General features: G+C 36.8%; 1 pseudogene; it reads right to left on the bottom strand.

Moving 5' to 3' along the window:
* Positions 1-15,088, bottom strand: part of LOC107665563 (protein eyes shut homolog) — a 218,051-nt pseudogene that overhangs the window by 8,884 nt on the left and 194,079 nt on the right.

The raw sequence follows: 15,088 nt of genomic DNA, 5'->3' as shown, positions 1-15,088 counted from the left end.
GTATATATTTTGAAAATTATATTATTTAATTATAATTATATATTTTTATTATACATTTTTACACACTATTATTAAATAATTATTACTCATACTTATCTACAATTTAAAGATGTTCAAATGTTTTTATTGGTAAACAAGTCTGCATTTATTGTATTTATTACATAACAAAATATTTACATCCTTATCTTTACATCCTATTTTGAACTCTATGGTTAAGAGTTCTCCTCCATTATCTGAGATTTTTAAGAGACCTCATATATAACAGATCTTTCCCTTATGGCAGATAATAAAAATCATCGCTCCGTTGTGTGCACAGATAAATGGTCTCTGCTGTTGGGTCCTGGACTTACACTTACAGCACATTTTACAGCAGCTGCACCATTAATATCTCCTAGTTGAGTGATACTATTTCTGAACCTCACTTCTTCTGACATGTCCTCATCTAATGCTGGGAAAACGTTTGCAGCCAAACTGCTATGAATCCAGCTCTTTTTTTTTCATACACCAGCATTGTATGATAAGCACTGACAGACGAGCTGAAACCAAAGTGAATAAAGAAAGATGGAGTAACAAATATAAAGGAACAAGACAATATTCCCATTTTGACTCACCTTGTCCCTTTTGCCCAGAAAAGAGAATGAGGTTGTTTCTCAAAGCGGAGACATTATTGGCAAAGGTGAGCTTCAGGTGGAATTCATAAAAATGACCCATACTGGGAATAGAAGGATAAGCCACATAGGATGAGTATCCAAATTCATCAAGTCCACTAAACCTGGGCCGAGTGATGTTGACAGCTGCAAATAAATAGCAAAACAAAAAAAATGCAATATTAATTTAAGAAAAAATGTATTTAAACATGCCTATAATAATAATAAAACATGTCAGGGCTATGATAACATTATGGTTAATGGTGACCTATCCTAAGGGTTGCATGTTCAATTCCAGCTACATTTACTATAATTATACTTGAGAAATGTATTGTAATAAAAAAAATGCAAAATAACACTTTTACTGAGGTGAAGTTCCCAGCAGCAGCTGTCTGAGAAAGAGACACAAGATGGCGATATTGCACTATTTATAGCGCTTGTCAAACTCTAAGCATTGTTATTTCCTGTGGGGTGGGGGGGATGCTGCTGCTAAATTATTATTGTAATTTTGTGCCATTTTACTCTGGGAACGGACATTGGTCATAACAGCAATATCTGCAGAAATCGGTCAGAATTTGTGAAATGGCTGTGACTTTGGACAATGCATTTCAGAGCTGGAAAATCTCACCATTTAATCACCTGGTCCACTAAGCATCGCTCAGAAACATTTCAGCTTGGGTACATTAAGCTTTTACACTTTTTCTCCAGTGAAAAAATGTGCTACATAAAGAGTTTTCTCCACCCCTCATTTTGTCTTTATGAACTGTGCAGTCTGTAAAGCATCTCCGGAGGATTTCTCTGGGAACAGCATTGAAGTTCTTCCCTCTGCTCTCCCCTTGAATTATTGATGCCTTTTGAAACTGCACATATATTACCTTGTCACGGTTTATTTGCACAGCGCCTAATGAAGGACTAGAATGCGTATTTAGCAGGCATGGCTTGATGGGGCCAGCTGTATTTCTTAACTCGCAGTGTCATGTAATGGCTGTGTGATACGCTGCATTTGCTGAGTTATGTTTCTTGCTCCAAGTGAAATTCATTAATAAACCGGCAATTTATTAATCGGACATACTGGGTACTTTTTGAGAACGCCAATTACCATCCTAAGATAAACTGCAGTCCTGTGTAAGGATGTGGTTTGAGCTCATTTCCAAAGTCAAATGGGATTTCTGATAGTAGCCTTCAGAAGTAATCAGAATTGCATTAATTAGGCACGAAAAACTCTTGCTTTCCCTGCTTTATTTCTCACTAATGATAGGAACCACACTGTATATTTTTTTTAATTCTTCTTTTAACCAGGCCTACATTTTTTTCTATCAATGTCCCATATGACAGGATAAAGATATGACCTCAAATATCCATATAACTTTTAATGCAAAGGCACTGCAGAGCACAGGCTGCTTCTCTCTGCTGTGTTATTCTGCTGCTGTTGCTGGAGGTGAATAAAGGAACAAGAAAACAAAACCTCCGACTCGCTGGCAGTTTTTACAGGTGACATATCACCCATTTATTTCCATTCGTTCTAGTCAAAAACCATTTGTGTGTAAGGATTTTGCTGTAGTGAAATTCAATAGCTTTCCGTCAGCTGCGTTGGCTGGACCCGGAGATATTTAGCTTTTTTTGATTTCCTTTTACCACTGACACACACACATATGCACGCAAAAATGAAATAAACAAAGACATAAAAATAAAGATATGCACATTTGAGAAACTCCTCACAAAATCGGTTTGATCCTACACACTTCCCACAAGATGATTCTTTAATCTTTTGACGTAGAGCCTGGTGCCGATGAAATGAAAATACAGGAAGTCACATGATGTGTGTGTTAAGGCAGTAAGGCGGTTTAGGACAGATGTGCTATTATGTTATGGGTCTATTTTAGGTGAGTGTGATGTTAACGGTGCGTCAGGGAACACAGTCTGTCCTCTAAACTCCACTGCCGCCTCAAGCTGCTTTCAGCAACACAAGCTCCCATGATCAACCGAAAAAGATCAATCTATCTGTCTGCCTGTGGATTCTGAATATACTTCTAGAAAAAAGCTAACTCTTTGATAATAAAGCTGCATTTATGCAAAGAATAGATTTTAAGTCGGTCAAAAAAAATAAATAAAAATAAATAAATAAAATAAAAAATGACAGTGCTGTTATTTTAAAATAAAACTATTAAAAATTATGCTTTAATGGGGCCAAATTATTATTGGCAATTGAAATAAAGCTGAAAAATATACATATTAGAAACTTAAATGAAAAGAAAATTAAAAATTTTGCCTTGGCAACTAACTGAAAAAAGTTTTCATTTGATTCATTTTAGTACTTCAACTTACAGTGAAATAAAAACAAAAAATGTGCACGACAGTGTTATTAAACAAAGTAAAAATTGTTATAGGTAACTGAAACAAAGCTGAATTAAAATAAATGATAAACATTAGATGAAAATCTAAAAAAACTAAAAAAAAAAATATTAAAATGTTGCCATGGTTAACTAACTTACATAATTTTAACTAACTTAAATAAGTTTTAAGAATTTAAGTTTTTGTAATTTTAGTACTTGTACTGAAAAAAAAAAAAAAATCAAAGCTAAATAGAAACATAAAAAAATAATAAAAATGAACATTATTAATAAAATGACAAACCTAAACTAAAAATAAAATGAGAAACTAAAATATAAAAACAAACATTAATTTAAAGTGCTAATAAATACTATCATAGTATTCAGATAATACTAATATAACACTGGTGCATGACACCCATTTTTCCAATATATTTATTTTTCTTGAAAGTTAATTTAAGCAGCTACTTTGGATGTTACCACATAAATCACATTTGCCATGTTGCCTGGCAACTTAAAAAAAAATAAGATCATGCTCTTTGAATCTTATTTTCTGAGTAATCTATAAAAATACATTACTAAAAATTTATCTAAATGCAACACTAAATCAATACATAAAACAGACTCAAAACACCCTTCCTATAATTCCATTAGCCCATGCTCATTTGAAGAAGTCCAGCACATCTAAAGTTGAGTGACTGCCCAGAGGCAGCGAGGCCTTGGCTACTAATCAATACTGATTGATGTTATCTGCTGTTATCGGCCTTTAAATTCAAATGTCAGTGTGACACTGGGAGATTAGAACACTCTATTTGGCATCGGGCTCTTTGCTGTCTGACAGAGTGATGTCTGCTAGCCCTGCCCGGCGTGCTGTGCCAAGCGGCCACCCAATTAGATTACAGCAAAATAGCAGCAGTTCTTTTCCCTCTAAGCGCCGTCGAGAAGATGAAGAGCCATCTGTGTAAGCAGATATCTGACTTTAGCTGACTTAACACTGCGAGGTAGAGCCGGGAAGAAGAGTACATTAGTTACACGGCACTGTAGTGTGTCTTCACAGCTTTGTTATTTGAGACAATAAAACAAACCCAATTGCAGCGAGTACATTCTGTGACTACACTTTGATAAATTAAGTTTCAGTCGCCTAATTTAAAGCACTTGGTGTGCTCATTATATGTGGATGCGTACTCTATTACCTGTAGATGCCTCGAAAGGTCAGAGGAATCGAGATGGCAGTGCAACGCAGACTGGCAGTTATCCACAAAACGTTCAGAGTTCAGTAACACTTTAGTGAGCTTGTAGCGAGCGTAGAGCACTTAGCTTCTCTAATTGGAACAGTATTTCAATGGCTTGCATCAGTTAAACAAAACCGCTGGGAATATATTTCAATCTACCACCTATGGGTCTAACTTCAAAGACGGAGGTGCTCGCAGGAGATGGAGGAAAACAAATCTCAGAATGCAACAAATATCAAACGAAACACCCTCTGGCCATGCCGGCTTCATTGTGTCTCCACGGATGCTGGTGTAAATCGCCGTCTGTGCACAAACCTCGACGGGACCTACCCTCGTCGCAGAGGAGACCCCGCCTTCCGTAGGGGCAAAGACATGTCGAGCCGCGTCTAGGGAACGCAGGTGGCGCCCCGCGCACACAGGTTTCGCTCGCAGGCGGTGAACTGGCACAGCTTACCGGAGTAGAGCGAAGTACACACGCAGAACCAGCTCTCCGCATCGCTGCACACAAGGAACCAAAAAACAGAGAGATCATTAGTACACCAATGAAATGTACCCGTACTGCATCATTACCTTCAGTGGAGTTTGCGTAGAAAGCATAAATTGGGAAGGGGCATTGGGGGGGTTGAGAGTGTCAAAAAAGCAGAGGGGAATACAAATGAGAATACAGAGCAGAAGTGATGGAAGTCGTACATCACCGGCCTGAACTCTAGACCAGCCTTGTCAGACAGACCAACATGAACTGAACTTGCAGTGCAAGACGAAGTAAAAGTGCATTTTTTATTCTTTTGCCAAGTAAAAACATTCTATACATAAAGAAATGAATAGCACTTGATTTAAGATATGAATGTACAGTTGAATAAGATGAAGACTCGAAGTCAGTGATCTCTAAGGGGTTCAGTGAGAAGTTTAGAGAAGAAAAATCAATACATACAAAATCTGTAAAAACATGAAAAAATTAACAATGACAAATAAAACAATTTGAATGCATAATAAAATATAAATATACAGAATTTGGGATAAATACCATTTCATTCTACTTTCTAAACAGTGGTCAAAAATAGTTAGATTAATCACAAAAATGTTTCACTTACAGATAAGATGCAAAAAGACAAGTGTCATTTTAACAGAAAGTAATTGTTTTCCAGATAAAAATGTATACGCGCACACACACACACACACACCTTATACATATATTTATAGCTTTATACACTACTGCTCAAAAGTTTGGGGTCAGTGGATTTTTCTTTTAATAAAAAAAGGATGCATTAAATTGATAAAAAGTGACAGTGAAGATCATTACAAAAGATTTCAATTTCAAATAAATGCTGGTTTTTCTATTCATCATAGAATCCTGAAAAAAATTATCACAACTTCCCCCAAAATATTAAGCAGCAAAATTGATAAGAAGAAATCTTTCTTGCACACTAAATCAGTATATTACAATGATTTCTGAAGGATCATGAAGACTGGAGTAATGATGCTGAAAATTCAGCTTTGCCATCACAGGAATAAATTTCATTTTAAAATATGCTACAGTTATTTTAAACTGTAATTGTATTTCACAATATTACTGATTTTGATCAAAGAAATGCAATTTTAGTGAGAATAAAAAAACTAAAAAAATGTTAAAATCTCACTGACCCAAACATCTTTGAATAGAGGTGTACATGAAAATATTTTGCAGGTTTGTGGTCTTTTATTTTTAACATGGATTGGATTGCCCATGTTTTGAGGTCACATGACCAGTCATGTCATGCTGTTACTAAAAACAACGTTAACTTCATATAGTGCTTTCAGACAGTGCTCCAGGCGATTTACCCAGGATAAACATCTAGACAAAATACCTCTATACAGTATATACATTATGCATACACAACATTATGTTTGGTGGAATGTCCATTTTAGGAAAGTTATAATATGAGGCAGGGAAAAAGACTAAAAAAGCGAAAATATATCCAAGACCACTGGGACGAAGAAGACTCAGCATAGATAAACAAAAACATATTGAGTGCACCTTTAAAAATCCCAGGTTCATTTAAATAAGAATATAACTGGGCCTGAAGGCCATCTGCAAATGTAGACTCACATTCTGCTGATGTTGATCTAGCCTCACTGTAAGCGAATGATTAGAAATGCTCGAGCTAACGGCTGACTGCCGAGGTGCAATTCCGCAAACGGAACTTTTATAATTCCAGGCTTTATCCCCAAGCGAGAGGTAGAGGGTGGGCCAGCATGATAAGCAATATTCAGACAAGAACGTCATAAGCTGCCGGAAGACGCAGACGGTTTTCAAAGGTATAATATCAGATACAGGAAGGCATTGGAGGAGTTTCAAATCTATAAATTAATAATGTGTTTTGAGCTGCAGCACAGCTGAAATGAAATATTTACATTCTGTCACTGGGATTTCGAACCAGTGCAAGTGACTGATACATACACACACACACACACACACACCAATACAGAATATTCCTAAAATCTGGACATGAAAAGATTTGAATGAGGACTATGCAAGGAGAATTTGAATCTGCTCACATTTTCAAATAAAATCACTGAAACGCATATAAATGTTACAAAAATTTGCAAACAAAACTGGATAGGACAACAAAGCAACCTTCCCACTCTGTAAGACACTAATCAAGTGACCTCGTTTGTGCACAAGCACTCTTTGCACCGTACCCAGGGAAAGACAGCGGATGGTTTGTCACTGCCTTTCTGGACAGCAGGGGGTAATGCCGCGGCAGACTGCGAGATTATTGCCCCGCATTATGTAGAACATGCAAACACATCTGTTTCTGTGACTGATTGCCCTTCACCAGCCATGCGAGCTCAGACTGACGCCGGGAACATTCAGGTGTCTGGTGCATATGGCGAGCTCCGTACGCAGCCAACTGTGTATGATCACAGGAGATGTGTTTACCACTCTTCAAAGAGAGCCTTGACATTGCAGTGACATATTCTGTATTTTGATCATGACCCTTTTATTTTAAAAAGAAAAAAGGAAATAGACTCGAAATCAAAGTTGGAGTTTTGTCGCTTTTAGCCTATTGACTCTAAAGTCATCTATATATAATAAATAAATAAAACCAGCAGATATATACGTTTACATATTTAAAGATCTCTGTAAACATCCACACAATTCACTTTTTAATTAACACACACACACACACACACACACACACACACACACGGTTCGGTAAGATTTTTTAGTGTTTTTGAAAGAAGTCTCTTATGCTCACGAAGTCTGCATTTATTTGATCAGATATACAGTACAAACAGCAATATTGTGAAATATTAATATAACGTATAAATATATCTATTGTAATATATGTATAAATGCAATTAATTCCTGTTATGCACAGCTGAATTTTCAGCAGCCATTACTCCAGTCTTCAGATTCACATGATCCTTCAGAAATCATTCTAATATGCTGATCTGGAGCTGAAGAAATTTTTCATATTAATATCAAATGACAAAAATAGTGGTTTAATATTTTTTTGTGGAAACTGATACATATTTTTCAAGTTTCTTGAATGAATAGAAAGTGCAAAAAGAACAACATTTATTTGAAACATAAATCTTTAGTACCATCTATTATAAAATACTTTACTGTCACTTTTAATCATTTTGTCTATGCTCAAAATTGATTAATTTTCTTAAAAAAAAAAAAAGGTATGGTATACTCAATTTTCCAAAATGAGCATCTCTTTCTCGACTCATTAGATTTGCAAATGTTATAATTTTTTTTCCTCCACAAAATTGGATTAAAAATATAATTAGATGTTAATTAGACACCACTCACTGCATTGCAACATTATGAGGTCACTGGACAAACATTTGACACTGGTTTCATTCTTGGTCGAGCTCTTGGAAACATACTGTTGCTAATACGGTTCACAGAGGTCATCCTGCATTCAATTATATAAAGATCCTGATTTAAATGAACTCGATGACTGTGGGGTATTATGTAAGACAGTCAAGAGACTGAAACCAGGAGCATTTATCTGTGTTTGGGCAGAATGGAGGTGAATCAGAGGTCACTGCTACAAAGCAAGAGACTTGGGAATAAAAAACACAGTAACTTTTCTTTGTAATCTATGCGATGTTCTGAAAACCTGGTGACAGACGTCTCCACTAAATTGAGCCATTTCGGCTGCAAAAGTCAGCTTCTGGAAGCAAACGTGTATGAATAATTTAACAAGGAAAGCGTTCTCCATGTCTGTTTAAATAAGGGTGCATCAAGAGAATAAGATAAGCAGACAAAAACAGTCTCTGACTTCTGACTTGCTTTTCTATAGCTACCGCACTGACTGTAAACATCATAAAATATCTTACAGGTATCAATAAAATAGATAAATCTTCATTCTGTTTAATACCATCATCTGATAGGATTAATAAAGCAATGTAAACCCAGATGTGTTAACAATACTGACCAAAGGCAGCATTTAAAATTCAAAGATCTCAGCTGTAAACGCGACATGAGGCCACGGCTCACCGTAGACCCAAAATGGAGAGGCTGGTCCTCCAAACGTGCTGGATTGCCTGTTTAGTGGGCCAAGCACTCGATTATACACTTGGGCGGGCGTGACACACTCAGTAAAAGAGTTTAGTGCTCAGCTCGACAGCGAGGTGAATGATGACGCTTTACGGAAATGAAATGAACGGCTGATGTACAGCTGTTCGCTCCTGCCCTCCGCATGCTCTAGCCGTTACCCGGTGGAGGTGGGCAGAATCAGTCTCAAAGTCAAAGGATTACAACCGTTAAAGCCATGAATCACTGTCAGAACTCAACACTAGTAAAGGGACTTAAAACAGGAAGCCAAGTACTTTGAATGCTCACATCACGTCCAAATCCACAGCAATATATGCACTTTTGGAAACTTTTAAAATTACCAAGGAGGGAAAATGGATGAGGAGACCTGAGGTAAAATATAATTTTAGGAGATGAAAATAGAGAGAGAAATGACTCTAAGCAGAAGCAAAAGGCAAGGAAAGAGGGAATATGTTTGAGAACCATCTGTTGAGAAAAACTAGCCTGCTAATGTCAGCTGCTGGCTTGGAGAAAAGGCAAATTTTTTGTGGCAACGTGCTCCATCCGCTCTTCTCGGCTAACTGGGATTACCATTAGGACATCTTCCAGGGCTATTATCTGCCTCACGTGAGTGCAGCTAGTTTTACGCTTTTAAAGTAAATATGGTGTGTTATTTCATTCTTGATGCAAAAGCTAAGTACTCTGCACATGACGTCACAAAAGAAAATAATAGCCACTGCCTTTCAGACTAAAAATTAACGATTACATACAAGATATCTAGCCAGCGTATCAAAAGAATCCCATTTGATCAAAGAGAATACTCTGGCGATTTGTTTACAGGAAACTGCTCTGGGGGGGAGAAGATAAAAGAAAGGACGGTCATCACCACAGAAAAAGACCATTCAAACACGAACCAAATGTCGAGACTGGACTTCTCAATGGCTCATCTCATAAAGGTCAGCGAAGGGGGCAATGCACCAGGTTGGTTCTTGAGATATTAAAAAAAAAAAAATCAATTTTCACAGAGCGCTTGGGCGAAACGGACTTCTCCGAGATGGGGTTAGAACCAGAAATACGGATGCCACCATGTATAAGACTTTGTTTAAAATGGAATACCTAGATGATAAAAAAAACACAACAATAATAAAACATTTAAAACTATATTAAATAATTCTATCATTTAAAGGGATAGTTCATCCAAAAATGAAAATTCTGTCATTAATTACTCACCCTCAACCTTAGCGGGTCAAGCTGGTCAAGCTGGGAGACCTGCTAAAAGACCAACCAACTTTACACCTAAGACTAGGCTGGTTTTAGCTGTTTTATAGTTGTTTTTTGTTGTTGGAAAAATGGAAATTATATCATTAATTACTCTCTCGTTCCAAACCAGTAAGACCTCTGTTCATCTTCAGAACACAAATTAAGATATTTTTGATGAAATCCGAGAGCTCTCTGACCCTGTGTAGACCACAAGGATCCTACCACAGTCAAGGCACAGTGTAAAATAGTCCATGTGACATCAGTGATTCAACCTTAATTTTGTGAAGCTACGAGACTTTCTGTGCGCAAATAAAACAAAAAATAATGCCCATTCAACAATTTAATATTAATGAGAGTACAGAGAGTAATAATTTATTGTCATTCAATTATAGAAATTATAATTTATTATTATTATTAAAGGGGTCATATGAGAAAGCACATGCTGGAGATTTACTACTGATCACAGAACCCGATTATTTGCACAGCCCTAATATTTAGATTTATATAGGCCTATTAATTTAAATCAAGATATCGTGATTTCTGCGTTTGGAAACGAATGTTGTGAATCAGGGGTTGTTTTCTAATTAAATGACAAAATTCTTAAGTTGTATTGTTGTATGTTGTAAGGGATCATAAGACATTGCTAAAAATAACATTATGTTGTGTATTTGGTGTAATGCAATGTGTTTATGCAGTTTAAGGTAAAAAAAACCACATTATTTTCCACATAATCTACATTATTGTTGCTCCTCTATGCCCCGCCTTTCTGAAACGCGTCGATTTTTACAAAGCTCATCTGAAAAGAGAGGTTGATCTAAATGAAGGATTGCAGAAATGAGTACACCCTAGATTTAATTCAGAAAATGTATAATATTCTAGCACTTAGTATGTTCTCCAGAACTTAATATATAAGTTCTGGGGGAGTGTTGCTCAGCTCGTCTCTACAGAATCCCCCACAGCTGCTCAAGAGTGTTAAGATTGAGTGAAATACATGTCCACTGAAGGATTCTCACCTTGGGAGAACGAATATCTTCATTGTCATGCTGAAAAAATGCAATGTAAAAAAATTACATCACACAGTAGTGTGTGAATTCATGCCAGCATTGATAAAGCACTTTTAATTGTCAGGAAATTACTTGTCTTTAAAAGTTTTGGTTCAATATACTTACCTGTTGATCAAAAATAGCCTTAAACCTATACACTTTTTAAAATTTTTGTATTTAGTAACTTTCAGGAGGGTGTACTCATTTTTGCAACACAATTTTATCACTTTGATAAGAAAATCTTATTTTGCTGAATAATTTTGGCATTCTTCTTTGGTAATTGATCAAGCAGGCTTGTTGGAACATTATATCTCCAAAGAATCCTAACATGTCTTCTAAGTAAAGAGTAATTGCTGAATTTGTTAAGTTTTAGAGGGGGTGTACTCATTTATGCTGTGCACTGTATATATATATGTTGGGATAACAACCCACCTTAATTTACAAATTATATGCCAGTTGCGGATTTGAAATTAATTAGGGATCATTTGGAATTGGATCATGACTCGTGACGAGCCTAAAGATTTGCACCCAAACCATGCTTTTAACACAGAAAAATAATAATGTGTAATTATAAACCATTGGTTGTAAGCAACACAAAAACGCTGCCTATGGTTTAACAAAAAGCACATTCACACATCACTCGCGTCCCTGCAATCAGGCCTCTGATTACCGCTATTTAAAACTCAAGCGAGCATCTTCATAGCATCCGCATATCATTGACAATATTTACAAACTCTGTGCCCTGGCAAAAGCACTAAATTTAGTCGAAGATTGCTTGTATGCCAAATATTGAAAACTTGAGAGATGCTTGTGAATGAAAGCTGATTGATGAGCATGACGGCTACACGTACAGTAAGGAACTCCTCGGGTCACATGTTGTCTACTGCCTAGTGTGTCAACAAGAATGAACGAGTCCTTTATCGAGACACAGCCAATTATTCTCACCTACACACTGAAAACACTATTTGCAGAATGTAGCCTTTGAGACGGTTCTTTCTCCAAAACAAAAGGATGTGAAATCATACCTGATACAGGTTCCTCCATTGTGGCAGGGTTGGTGCTTGCAGCGTCACAGTTCTGAATGTTTTGGTCTCTGATTGCTTCCCCCACCACATACAGCTCTTTGGAGCCCATCTGCAGTTCACGTATGCAGCCGATGAAGCCAGAGACATTCCCACTGTTGTGGTGCAGCTCAGAGAAGGATGGAACGCCACCAAGGAATGTTGGGCCAAACACCACCTGAGCATTGGGAGGTGGAAAGGTGACATATGGTTAACAATAATGACGATTTTATCTTGTTAAAGAGATTCATGTTGGATTATCCGGCACTTCAAAAAAGTCTCTTGTTCTCACCAAGGCTGCTTTTTTAAATGAAAAGTACAGTTAATATTATAAAATGTAATTGTAAAATTAAAATAATATTTCTATTTAAATATATTTTAAATGTAATTTATTCCTACATTTTTAGCAGCCATCATTCCAGTCTTCAGTGTCACATGATCTTTCAGAAATCATTCTAATATACTGATTTGAAACATTTATTAATATTATCAGTACTGAAAATGGAGAGCTGCTTAAAATTTTTGTGGAGACTGTGACACTCTCACTTTTCAATCCATTTAATGCATCCTTCCTGAAGAGAGAGAGAGAGAGAGAGAGAGAGAGAGAGAGAGAGAGAAAACTGACCCAAAACTTGATTGGTAGTGTATGTTTTGGGATAGTAAAGTGTTAGATTTTGGAAAAAAAGCTACATATTGTAGATTACGATACACTTTATTCTTTCCTACGCAAAGATATGTAATGCAATAACTGTACTGAAGTCAATGGCTCTTAAAGCCTGTAAATTATAATTAGAGATAAAAGCAAAGTTTTTATCTTTGAAAGGATTTATGTGGAGCCACTACAGTAGCTTTAAGGACCTTTTGCTGCTGTATGCATTTAGCAATCATTGTTCATTTAGGTCAAAAGCTAATTATTCTTTTGAAAAAATACAGTTTATTGGTTTTGATCAAGACAAGATTAAACATCTTTCCAATTTACAATAACATATGAGTGAGTCTGTCTGATATATTTTTGCTTTCTCAATCATCTATTATGTTAGCTGGACAACAAACTTTGTACAAACTTTCGAAAGAATAATCTTAGGACAAACGTATCTTATTTCCTCAGCCTTTTCTTGCGTTCCCTAGCAACTACCCAAAACACTTTAGCAGCTGCCCAGTAACAATTCACAACCCCATGGCATGCACATTTATACATATGCAATGGTTTTCAAAGTACACAAGGCCTATATAATCATAAGACATGCAACTAACCTTCAATCTGTTTTAAACTTTCAGACAGGCCAATTTTGTCTTCTTGTCCATTTGACAGATATTTCAATAAAGAACACCGTTCAGTAAAGTCTCCAGTGATTTTTTTTGTTTATGCAGCTCTATAAATGGATTTGTGGGGCCATTATATTCTGATTAAGTCTCTTATAGGCTGTTGAAAGTGTCTGATTATTGCAGCACAGATCTCTCTAAAGCCGGGCTCACACTACAGGAGTTTTAAAATCCTAAAAGATTATGAAATCTGGTTGCAGCACACACATAAGGAGAATCTTTGCAGATTATCTTCTCTCAAATCTTAAACATGCACACACTACAAGATTTGAACATCATGGCGCATCACACACTAAAAGATATTATTAAGATTATCATGCCAGAGGGAGTGCCTCACGTGATCGCCTCGTGACCAGGGGCGTGTCTACGTGGTGGCACCGGCCCCCCTGAAATCTGGCTGGCCACCCCTAATTCAGGTGAAAAGTATGGCTTTTCTTATTAAATGGAAGCTAATTGGTTATAGTCAGCCTTCTCTAGTTATTTAACTATTTAATACTTATTTTAGTTAAGTGCTTAAATTGTAACTATGCATTTATTAAATTATTTTATCTAGTGTATTTGTATTTTGTTGTTTTTGTAGGCTATACAATAAAAGCGTATACCAACCAGAAAGAATCACTGAGGGTGCTTCTGACATTAGTGAGGGTGATAATCTTAATGCACATTTTCACATATTTTGTCCCATCTATTGCTATGGTTATCACTATGTCAATCACTACTACTTCGAGAGCGAATCCAGCATAAATATGCGGATGTCATTCCCGAAACTTTGCAACGTGTGTGGGGCCAAAAAACAAAGTTCTACATTTTAAATGGATTATTGCCTAGAAAGCTCGCAAAGAGCGCTCCTTTTTTAACCACTAAAAACTGTCACTCTTAGTTCATCGTGACCTCACAAAGTTCTTTTATGACCAATGAATCTCACACTGTGCAATTAATATATTATTAACATCGTCGTGTAAACACTCTGTAGGCCTATGTTATAATGAAAGGATTCGATTGTGATCAGCACAGAACAAAAACTGGTGTGTGTCGCAGCCATTAGGTAAACCAGCATACATTCATGAGGATGATGAAAGTGTTTTAACTTGAGTAAAGCCCCCAGACCCCCTGCTCGTGACTCCCCCTGCCACCCCCGTACACGTTCAAAACTGAGGCGATTTCACTCCAGCGCTTCTCTTTCTCCTTACGGTTGTGATACGTTTTCGACACATTATACAGACAGTCGTGTTACTACAAAACATTAAGCAGTTTCCTCCGTCTCCACTATCCAATGGAGCCGTACAGCAGCTGTTTTGCGGTCGCGCATTGGCTATTGTGAAAGTACTGACGTAATCATATAGCCGTCATCATCCCGATTTCAATCCTAAATATCAAACATGTTTGATATGATCAGGGTGGCCCCGATTTGTGTGCGAGCAGATCGGGAAGTGCAAGATTCGATCTGTGAATGCCTCACATTACCAGATAATCCGCGCCGAACATCGGGACCGATCGAGGGGCTCGACAAGATTTTTGCTCCGATTCTCGGGAGGGGGAAATCGGGGCTAAATCGGGCTAAAAATCCTGTAGTGTGAGCCAGGCTTAACACAGATTTAGACAGATTTGTGAACAATATTTGAGAGAAATAGGCCTTTTGTGTACATAGAAAAAGTCTTAGA

This window comes from Sinocyclocheilus anshuiensis, unplaced genomic scaffold (assembly GCF_001515605.1).
Source record: "Sinocyclocheilus anshuiensis isolate Anshui unplaced genomic scaffold, SAMN03320099.WGS_v1.1 scaffold407, whole genome shotgun sequence".
NCBI classification, from domain to species: domain Eukaryota; kingdom Metazoa; phylum Chordata; class Actinopteri; order Cypriniformes; family Cyprinidae; genus Sinocyclocheilus; species Sinocyclocheilus anshuiensis.
Note: the sequence above shows the minus strand (reverse complement) of the source record. Positions and strands in the feature narration are given on the sequence as shown.